At 62.4% G+C, this 10,002-nt stretch overlaps 1 long non-coding RNA gene across 1 annotated transcript; it reads left to right on the forward strand.

The window, feature by feature from the left end:
- The first annotated feature begins 3,357 nt into the window (after positions 1-3,357).
- On the forward strand, positions 3,358-4,963 carry LOC132668547 (uncharacterized). Its single transcript, XR_009605612.2, has 2 exons — positions 3,358-3,522; positions 3,849-4,963. It is a non-coding gene; the product is annotated as an uncharacterized LOC132668547 (long non-coding RNA).
- The last annotated feature ends 5,039 nt before the right edge of the window (positions 4,964-10,002 follow it).

The following is a 10,002-nucleotide window of genomic DNA, read 5'->3' on the forward strand; positions in this document are numbered from 1 at the left end:
GTGGCAGATGGGACGTCACCCGGCCCTCTCCACCTGGGCTGCTGGGGCTCACCGCCGCTGACAGGCGCGGTGAGTGGGACTGTCAGCTCCCCCACCCATCCCCCTGCCAAACCGCACTTAATTATGATGATAAATGATGGCAGGCGTCCACAGCCACATCGCAGAACATGACAAACACTCCACATCGCCGAGCCAACGAGCTCCGCTCCCCCCACCGCGGCGCTCCTGCCGGGAGGCTGAGGGGGGTTATCTCGGGCCACGGGCGGCCCCCACGACAGGCTCAGGGTGGGCGCTGCTGGGCAGAGCCCGGGCCCCACGGTCACCAGAGATCTGGACCTGAGCCCTCGCCCGTGTGCCCTGGTGTCCCTCCGTGTCGCCTGCTCTCTCGAGCAAGGCGTGAAAACAACAACCCGCTACCCCGCGGTGAGGGGCTGGAGAACAGCAGCCACCTTCGTTCTGGAGCAGCGTCTAGAATCAAGACTCCAGTTCACGCCCACCCTGCGGGCACACGCGGCCACCAGGGGAGCCTACTAGGACCTGGAGTGGTCCCACAGCTGACGGCCCGGCAGGGGTCAGGCTGGGTGAGCCAGGCCCGACCGGGGAAGGCCTGGGCTCATCCTGCAGGCCTCCCTCGCTGGATGGTGTCGGGGAGGGAGGAGGGCACCCACGTCCCCTGACAGGAGCCCCAGGGCCAATTCCAGCATGAGAGGGGGGACCTCCTCGATCACCGGCACAGGCAGGCCTTCCAGACCACACACCGGAGTCCTGGTCCCAACACGAGCAATGGGGCAAGCGCTCTGTCCGGGCTGCACCACCTGGTCCCCCCACTCCTGCATCCGGACCCAGGCGGCACCTGAGGGACAACGGTCACGCTGCTGCTGTGGATGTGTCCCCTACATGGAGGCGCTAGGCAGTGGACCCAGCAAGCCAAGAGGGCGGGAAACCGCATGTGAAAGGTCTCAGGGTCAAAGCCACCCTTGAACTTGGCCAGAAGAGAAAGCAGCTGGGAGTGGCTTCAGCCTGGAGCTGCAGGGGAGGGGTGGGTTGGGAGGGGAACCACTGTAGAAGGGGGAGGGCAGGGGCCTGGACTGTGGCAATGGGGGCAGAAACGGGGGTGCGGGCAGCGGGAGCTGGCAACAGAGGAAGTGGTGGCCACAGAGACGCCTCGTTTGCAGGTGGATGGTGCTTCCGTCCGAGGTGGGACGAGCGGGTCAGCAGGTGTTTGGGGGCCTGTTTCCCGGAGACGCCCCGGCACAGGTGTCCAAGGGCAGCTGGGTCCAGGGGGCGGACAGCAATGGTCAGCATCTGTTGAACTTAGCTGTGGGCAAGATGGCCCTGGAAGGGTGAGGCGTGGCCCCTAGAGGAGCAAGGGGGGGGGGACTCAGTTACTAGAGCCTGGAGCTGGAGGGTAGAGGGGGGTGAGGAGGGCCTTTGTGCAGGGGCGCAGGCCCCCACAGCCATCTCGCGGGGAGAAAACCCAAAACCCAATACACCGCCTGGCTCTCCTACACTCCACTGCCTGGTGGTCCATTCCAGGGGCGAGCCCGGGGGGAAGCCAGTGGGCCTCCTCCGTGTGGCCCGCCCAGATTCACACCCTGGGACACACAGCAAGCAGAAAGCGTGCCCAAGAGCACAGCCTACCTAAGGAGGCAGCCGCAGAGAAGAAAGGGATCGGCAGCCTGCTGTGCCCCGGAGCCCTGAGTGGGGATCTGAGGGCAATGCACACGTTCTTCCACGGACGGCTCTACAAAGAGGAGGAGCTGGGGGCGCCTGGGGGGCTCTGTCGGTCAAGCGTCTGACTTTGGCTCAGGTCACGATCTCACGGTTCGTGGGTTCGAGCCCCACATCGGGCTCTGTGCTGACGGCTCGGAGCCTGGAGCCCGCTTCCGATTCTGTGTCTCCCCCTCTCTCTGCCCCTCCCCCACTCACGCTCTGTCTCTCTCTCTCTCTCAAAAATAAACAAAACGTTGAAAAAGCAAACAAAGAGGAAGAGCTGGAAGAGAGGCTAGAGGAGGCCAAGCATTAAGGCAGGTTTGCTTCTGTTCAGTAAGAGCCCCAAGCGGAGCCATGGACCCTGCAGTGCAGGAGAGAGAGGATGCCGGACAGACAGGACGCAAGAGAGACAGGATGCAGAAGAGGGAAGGCCTTAGGAGAGCTGAGGACGCGGCCGAGGGAGGGGGTGCCAGGGAGCGAGGGGCCAGGAGAGCGGGGATGCGGTAGAAGGGGCAGAAGGCGACATAACTGACAGGGTGGACGTCGAGGGCAAGAGCAGCTGGGCCTGATCCCAAGGCTGGGGAGGGCCCAGGCAGGTGGGAAGGGGGGCTGCCCCTTGCACAGACGCTGGGGACGCAGGGACAGTCCGCGCGTCGGAGGAGCGTCTTGCTCACGCGTGGGGGGCCTTGGGCTCGGGGTCCGGGTCTGGCCAGGGGGGGCCGAGTGAGCAAGCTGAGGACTCTGGGGGAACATGGCTGGGGAGTAGTTGGGAGACAGCTCCCCGAGGCAGAGCCAGCTGGGTATTGATGGAGTCCGTGTGCACCACGGCAGGGCAGGGAAGGACTTGGGGGGGGGGTGCCGATCCACAGGGGCAAGGATGAGGGACCCAGGTGGTGATGGGTCACCCACAGGGATGTGGGCGCTGAGGTGGAACCCGGTGGGAGAGGCAGGCAAGGGCTGGGGGTGGAGTAGGGTGAAGGGCGGGGGTGGGGGGCCCAAGCAGGTGGCCTGGGGTGGGAGAGGAAGAGCCAGGTCAGCCTCGGCCAGAGGAGGATGTAGGGCCGTGTGGCGGGGACCCCTGGGCTCCCTGGACACCAGCAGCCTATTATAGCCGGGGAGACCGAGACCCCGCGTGGCAAAAAATGGGGCGCCACACCCCAAGGCCTGCAGGACTCAGACGTGCCTCTCCGAGCTCTATTTCGTGCTTCCCAATGTAGGTCCGTTGTGCTCATGTTGGGGGTGGCACAGGTGGGTGTCGGGGCAGGTGATCCACCAAGGCCCACGGAACCCCCAGCCCCGGCTCTTCCCAGTCCACATACGGGGGCTGGGAAACGGGGGGGAGGGTGTATGGGTGGGGGCGCATTTTTGTGGAAGCAGTGGATGTGCTCACCATGTGGGTAATTATGACCACAGGGGTGACAGGTGCCTACAGGGAGGAGACAATGCGACTGTGTCTCCAGGCAGCGTGGGCGGATACAGAGTAGGAGTTGCGGGGGCCCAGGGGGTGGGCTGCTGGGGGGGGGGGGGGCTGTCTGCAGAGGGTGGATCTGGGGGTACCGGGCGATATGGGGGTGCACCGGCAGCATGCACGTGAGCCTGTGTGTGGGAGGAGGGGAGGGTGTGGGTGGGTGGGAGCTCATTAGCAGGAGCCTGGTCTCCATGCAGAGCCTGGACGGGAGCCCGTGTCTGGCAGCCTCATTTCAGCCCGCACCAGCCCCCCCTCTGTCTTACTGTGGCTCCCCATCTGCCCCAGAAGCCCCCAGGTGCCCGCCAGGAATGGCCAGGGCAGTCGCACGCCGAGTCAACCAGGTCAGAGCAGGGGGTGAGCGCAGAAGGCCCTCGCTCGGGGCAGGGAAGAGTAGCTTCCGTTTCCCATCTGAGGTTCCCACCCCACCCTGGCTCCTGTGGGGGGCAGGAGGGCCTCCCCACCCAGCCTGTGAAGGTCAGGGTAAGCAGCCCAGGTTCAGGGGAGGGGAGCCACTCTCCCAACTCCCGGAGCAGGAGGGAACAGAGCCAGCTCTCCAGCCGCCGCCCCCCACCCCCACCCCTACCCATCCAGACCCTGGCTCGGGCCCCTCTGGGTTTTCCAAGCTCCTGGGCCAGCCTGGGGCAGCAGCTGTGCTCTCTTCCTCCAGGCGATCCTGCCCTTGATCCCAGTGATAGGCACTTCTGCAGCCCCTCCCATCGATCCCAAAAGCCAGCCCCACCTCTGAACTCCCAGGCCCACCAGACACGCAGAACAGAGCGAACAAGGAGTTTTAAGAAAGGCAGGCAGAACTCACCCAGACGGCCAGGTGCTCAACTGACCGCCCACGGGAAACGGGCCCCAGCTCTACAGGCTAACAGGGAATGAAAGCGGGGCTTGTCCTTGCCCTGGCCCCGGCCCCCCATTGTCCTAGAGCAGGCCCCATGGCCTAGAGAGGCCCAGAGGTCATGCTGGGACCTGGGAAGGGCCGCCTGCACCCAGCACGCCTCTATTCCTTTTGGATTCCCCCTTACTTGACGGCTAGCAACTCCACGGCCAACGCGAGAAGCTAAGAGGCCCCTCCCGACGTCTCTCCACCCGTTCATCCACCGTCTTCCACCTGCCCGCCCATCCCGACATACCTCGGTCCATCCACTCATTGACCCGGAAAGCCAGCCCGTAAGCGTCCATTCCAGGGACGTATCCAACTGTATCGACCAACCTGTTCATGTGTCTCTCAGCCCGTCCACGGATCCAGCCGGCGGCCCAACCATTAGTCCCTCTGGCCACCTGACGATGCAACCGGTCGTCTACACATTCATCTTCCCGTCGATTCACCACCACCCACCATCCCCACACGGTGCACTCACCCAGCCAGCCAGCCGCCGACCTGCCCGCCGTCGGACCAGGACCGATCGGTCCCGCTATCCATCCACCTGTCTACTTACCCATCCACCCTCCCCCCCCACTTGCTCGTTGTCAAAATCAAGGACCTCAGCCCCTTCCTAAGTCTGGGAAAGGCCAACCCTCGCCCCCAGCCCAACTTCCTTCCCCGGCCCTCCTCACTTGCTGCCGGCTCGAGACTACGTGCCCTTTCCTGCTGCACCCAGGCCTGCTCTCTGGGTGGACAGGGGGCCCCAGCGCCAGGGTCAGGAGAACACAGGCGGGATCCACGAACAGCGAGCGGTCCCACAACCACCTTCAGTGGCAGGCTGATCCTGCCCTGCCCCAGCCCAAGAACCCCGACCATATCCATGCACAATAAAGAGGAAACGTCACATCCTCCCAGAGACTCCTCCTCCTTTCTCCCTGTTTCCCACAGTAGTAACACCCCGTCTACGACAATCGCCCTCACACCTGTGGCACTCGGGCCAGACCCTGTTCTAAGCCCTCTACTTGCGCCTCGCCATTACCCAGTCACCCCACAGTGGCACTGCCGTACCCATTTTATAGGTGAGGCATGGAGAGGCTAAGAGAGAACGGAAGCTAACGTTGATTGGGTCCTGCTTACATGCCGAGCTGTGCTACGTGCTTTGCATGCATGACCCATTCAAACCTCACCACGGAGGGCACCCCCACTGGCATCCCCCTGTTACAGCTGGGGAAACCGAGGCCCGATAATGCATCCAAGGCCACAGAGCTGCAGAGTGGAAGCACTGGGATCTGAACTCAGCTTTCTGATTCCAAAGCCCGTGCTCTCAGCCACCCAGGCCCCTGCTGGTGATGGGCAGCCAAGCTTTGCCCTAGAAAAGGTGTGGGCAACGGGTGGCCGAGGGCCCAGACACAAACGAGCTCCCACAACCCCGCCCAGTCTCAGCACTGGGTTCCGGTGACGAGTCTAGAACAGAGACCCCGGAGTGGGGCGGGCATCGGGGGTTTTAAGACATGCTCCAAGCCCGAGCACAATTTGTGAAGTCCTACCACGGCCCGGCCTTAGGAGCTAAACCAGCCGGGATGCTTCTGGCAACATTCAGTAGGGGGTCAGTAGAGGCTGGTCACAGGCAGGGCCTGGCTCCCCCAGGGCGGCAGTCAGTAGAGAACTTGAACAATTAACTTTCTTCCGATTATTAAGTCCCATGCACGTTGTAACACCACAGGAAGTTTGGGGAAATGAAGAGAAAAGGTGAGGAGGCTCAAGTCTTCTGTGAACTCCTCCAGCAAAACCACGGGCTGCCGAGACGTGGCCCTTGGTGCTGGCATCCGAGCGAACGGGCCACACAGGCCCCTGCTTTCCTCACCTCACACAGACGCCAGAGGGGTGCACGCAGGCCACTCGGAAGATGGAACGCACCTCCGGTCCTGGTTCATTCACCTGTTCCAACCCCAGTGTGCAGGGCCCGGGGAGGTCCACTGAGGCCGGGCTGGGAAAGCCTGGGGGACAGGAATCGTGGCCCCCTAGAAGCTGGGCACTGATCCCTGGAACCTGGGAGCGCTCCCTCCCATAGGCCAAGTGCTTGCGGACAAAATTCAGTCAACAGTCTTGAGATGAGCTGACCCTGGATCATTCGGGTGGGGCCCCAGTGCCATCACAAGGGTCCCTGTAAGGGGGCACAGGGAGGTCAGACTTATGAAGGAGAAACCGATGTGAAGGCAGAGGCAGAGACTGGAGAGAAGCGGCCTCAAGCCAAGGTCCTGGTGCCACCAGAAACTTCACGAGGTAGGGGGACAGGTCCCCCTCTGGAGCCTCCGTGGGGAGCAGAGCGCCGACCACAAGGTGATCAGATCTCGGGTCTCCACAAGCGTAAGAGAGGACATTTGGTTGTCTTAAAGCCATGTTCGTGGTGACTGGGTACGACAGCTGTGTGGTTGGGGATTTTTGGAAAAGCGGGGCCAGCGGGAGCCGGCGGGGAGAGAGATAAGCCTGGGACTTCGAGGCAGGCCAGCCCCGAGGTCTGCAGTGGGAGCGCGAGCCGGTTTAGCTACAGCCCCCGCAGTCTTTTGGGGCTGCTGTGACAGAACAGCACAGGCCGAGGGCTCATAAACACAGGAACGGCCTTCTCACAGCTCTGGAGACTGGAAAGCTGAGAGCAGAGAGCCGGCACGGGCAGGTGGGGACTTCTTTCCGGGTCCTCGCGTGGTAGAAGGGATGAGGGAGCTCTCTGAGGCATGTCTTTTGAGGGCACCAAAGTCCCCACCTCCTAACAGCGTCACCTTGGGGGTTAGGTTTCAGCATTTGAATTTCGGGGACACACATTCAGACCACAGCACTGTCCTCCAAAGGCCGGAGGCCCGGGCGAGCTGAGGGTGTAGCTCCCGTCCAGCAGCCGGTAGAGTCAAGGCCCAGGAAAAACTGATGTGCCAGTTTGAGTCCAAAGGCAGGAAAAAGGTAATGTCCCAGTTCAAAGGCAGGCAGGCAGGAAGAATTCTCTCCTACCTGGGGGAGGCCGGCTTTTGTTCTACGCAGGCCTGTGACTGGCTGGATGAGGCCCACCCTCAGCAGGGAGGGCACTCTGCGTTACTCACTCGACCAGTTTAAACGTTAATCTCATCCAGGCACCCTCAGAAACACCCAAAACGATGTTTGACCAAACATCTGGGCACCCCAAGGCTCAGTCGACACATAAACTTAGGCAACACAGGGGCACCTGGGGGGCTCAGTCGGTTAAGCCTCTGACTTGGCTTCGGCTCAGGTCATGATTTCACAGTTCGTGAGTTTGACCCTCGCGTCAGGCTCTGCGCTGACGGTGAGGCGCCTGCTGAGGAGTCTCTCTTCCTCGCTCTCTGCCCCTCCCCCGCTTGCTTTCTCTCTCTCTCTCTCGAAATAAACTTAAGACAAGAAATTAGGCATCACAGCTGCCATGGGAAACTAATACACGGCTCACGTGCCAGGGCAAGGAGCTCCCTCTTTGTCCCGAGGGCAGTAGGGAGCTACAGAAGAGTATTGAGCAGGGAAGCATCAGGGTCTGATTATATGTGACAAAGACCCTAGGTGGTGACTGAAGGGGAGACCCGGCAGGAGGCCCAGGCATGGCTGCAGGGATGCAGAGAGTGAGTTGTACCTGGGAGGGAATGAGCAGGGTCAGGCGGGCAGGACAGGAAAACGGAGGGGACAGCAGACGGGGAACAGTGGAATCCCAGGCTCCACTTAGCAAGGGGTGACCGAGGTGTCACAGCGCTCGCCACCTCTGCGTCGTCCGCACTGACACCCCTTGTCAGGATGCTCTAGCGGGGCCCGCAGGGGACTAGGTCCCGGCCCTACGCGGGGAACGCGACCCTGCGGGAATGACCTCAGCTCGGCCAAGCTCATGACTCTGTGGCTGCACCCCTCCCCGCCCCGCTGCCACCCCCAACCCCTGGTCTTGGGCGGGGGGCGGGGGGGGGAAGGGGGGGTGAAACACATCTTTTTTACTGAAGGAAATGGAAACATCACCTCGCCTCCACTGTAATAAACTTTCTCTGCTAAATGGGGCATAATGAAATCCAGCCCCATAGCCTCATTTCCAGGCAACTTTATTCATTGTTATTTTTATTCCAAGAATTCCTTGGCATTTTCTGGGAGCCACTGAAGTGTTTAATAGCTGCCTAAGTAACAACGTATCCTGTTTGGAGCGAAACCCAGGAGCACATAGTGGCACCCGGGGGTTATCCCGGGAGGACACGTGAGGTCAGCGGGCCCCAGAGCAGAGTGAGGGGCACCTGGCCGGCCCCGGGGGGCCGAACGCGACAGAGTTTGGGGGCCTCCGGCTCACCGGGCAGGGTCACTTCTAAAACACCGGGGAGCCTGGGCGGAGGATGCAGTCGGGCCTCTGGCTTCCTTCCCAGGGCTGCCCCGGGGCCCGGTGAGGTGGAAAGGCACCGGCCCCTTCCGTACCTTCTCAGTGGCCAAACCAGAGGGCACCTCGTGTGCAGGGGCAGCAAGAGAAGGGCAGGGTCCGTGTCTCTTCTGTGTCCTGCACGGGGACCCCAAGGCAGCAGGAGAAGGCAGGGAATGAACCGACAGCAGGGAGGGCGGCTAGAGGTCAGTGAGGAGGCCACTGCCACGGCCAAGCGACAGCGTGGCCTGGAGTCTGGGGACAAGGGACATACAGAAGGGACTCACAGGCGGAGGCTAGGCCACCTGGAGGCGGACAGTCTGGACACAGGGAGCAGGGCAGCCAGGTTTGAGGCCGGCAGAGAGCAGCTGGGGCCGGGAAGGGGTGTCAGCCCAGGAGCAGCGTGGGGGCACTTTGGGGCGTCCAGGAGGCCCGGAGGGGTTCAGGTGCTGGAGTCAGGAGAGAGCTTGGGGAGGGAGGTCAGACGCGCAAAGGGGCCGCCCCGGGCACTCCTTCGACAGCCTGTCCGCCCGCTGCCCACATCCCCTCGGTCCCCTCCGCACGTGGCCACCAAGCCCCTCCTAGCTTGGTGAGAATTGGTGAGCTTTCAAGGAGGTCCAGCCGGTATGTTTCCCATTCTTGTTGCTTAAACCATTAAACGGCTCTTTTGTAAGAGTCACTTGATGCTCAGGAAGTCTTTTGAAGCCTTCAAAGAGCTTTTTAATAAGCGTTTCTAATCCTTTTCTCTTAAAAACAGGAAGTTACACTCTGCCAATCGTCAACACCAGAAGGTCCGAGTTTGGTTGGCGAGGCAGGAGCCACAGACTCCCGATGGCGACTAAACCCACCGGGGCTTGGCCAGGGCCCCGGCGCTCAGCAGCTCTGGGGCTGAGGACAGCCCAGGAGCCCCCGCGGGGGTCCCGGAGCCCAGGTGGGCAGCCCTCGCACAGGCCACGGCACAGGCCACCCTCCCCAAGGAGGGACGCGCCAAACCCGTGGCCCGCGGGGGTCCTTTCCACGAGTCCCTCTCCTGACAGCGGCCCCACCATCAGCCACATCAGAAACCCCAGAGTCACCCTCGGCGACAGCTCCTCCTCGGCCCCGCCCCCTGCTGCTGCCCTTCCTACTCTCCGGATCTGGCCCCTCGACCCCCCCCCCCACCCCCCGCAGAGACCCTGTCCAGGAACAGTGCTCCAGAATCTCCACCTGCCTGGGCCGGGAGGGGGTGGGGGCCAGGGCGGAGCGCGCAGGACCAGGCCCGCCTTCGTGCCCTCCGCTCTCCACTCCAACGACAGCCATCACACTGCGACTCCCTACCTACGCCGTACCCTTCCCTCTGCCTGGAAAACCCTCCTTCCACTTTCCCACACAGCAAACTCCTATCCATCCCTCAAGGCCCCTCCTCTCCAAGGTCTTTTCCTGGCTCCCCCGGCAACCTTTCCCCTCCGATCCCAGAGCCTGTGTGCCACCCTCCTTCAAGCCTCTGCGATGCTCGGAACACACACTGCATGTCACTGCAGAAGTACGGATGTATTTGTCACCCCACTAAACAGAGAAGCCCTCAGAGGTGGG

The sequence above is a fragment of the Panthera onca genome, chromosome B3, assembly GCF_046562875.1.
Source record: "Panthera onca isolate mPanOnc1 chromosome B3, mPanOnc1 haplotype 2, whole genome shotgun sequence".
NCBI classification, from domain to species: domain Eukaryota; kingdom Metazoa; phylum Chordata; class Mammalia; order Carnivora; family Felidae; genus Panthera; species Panthera onca.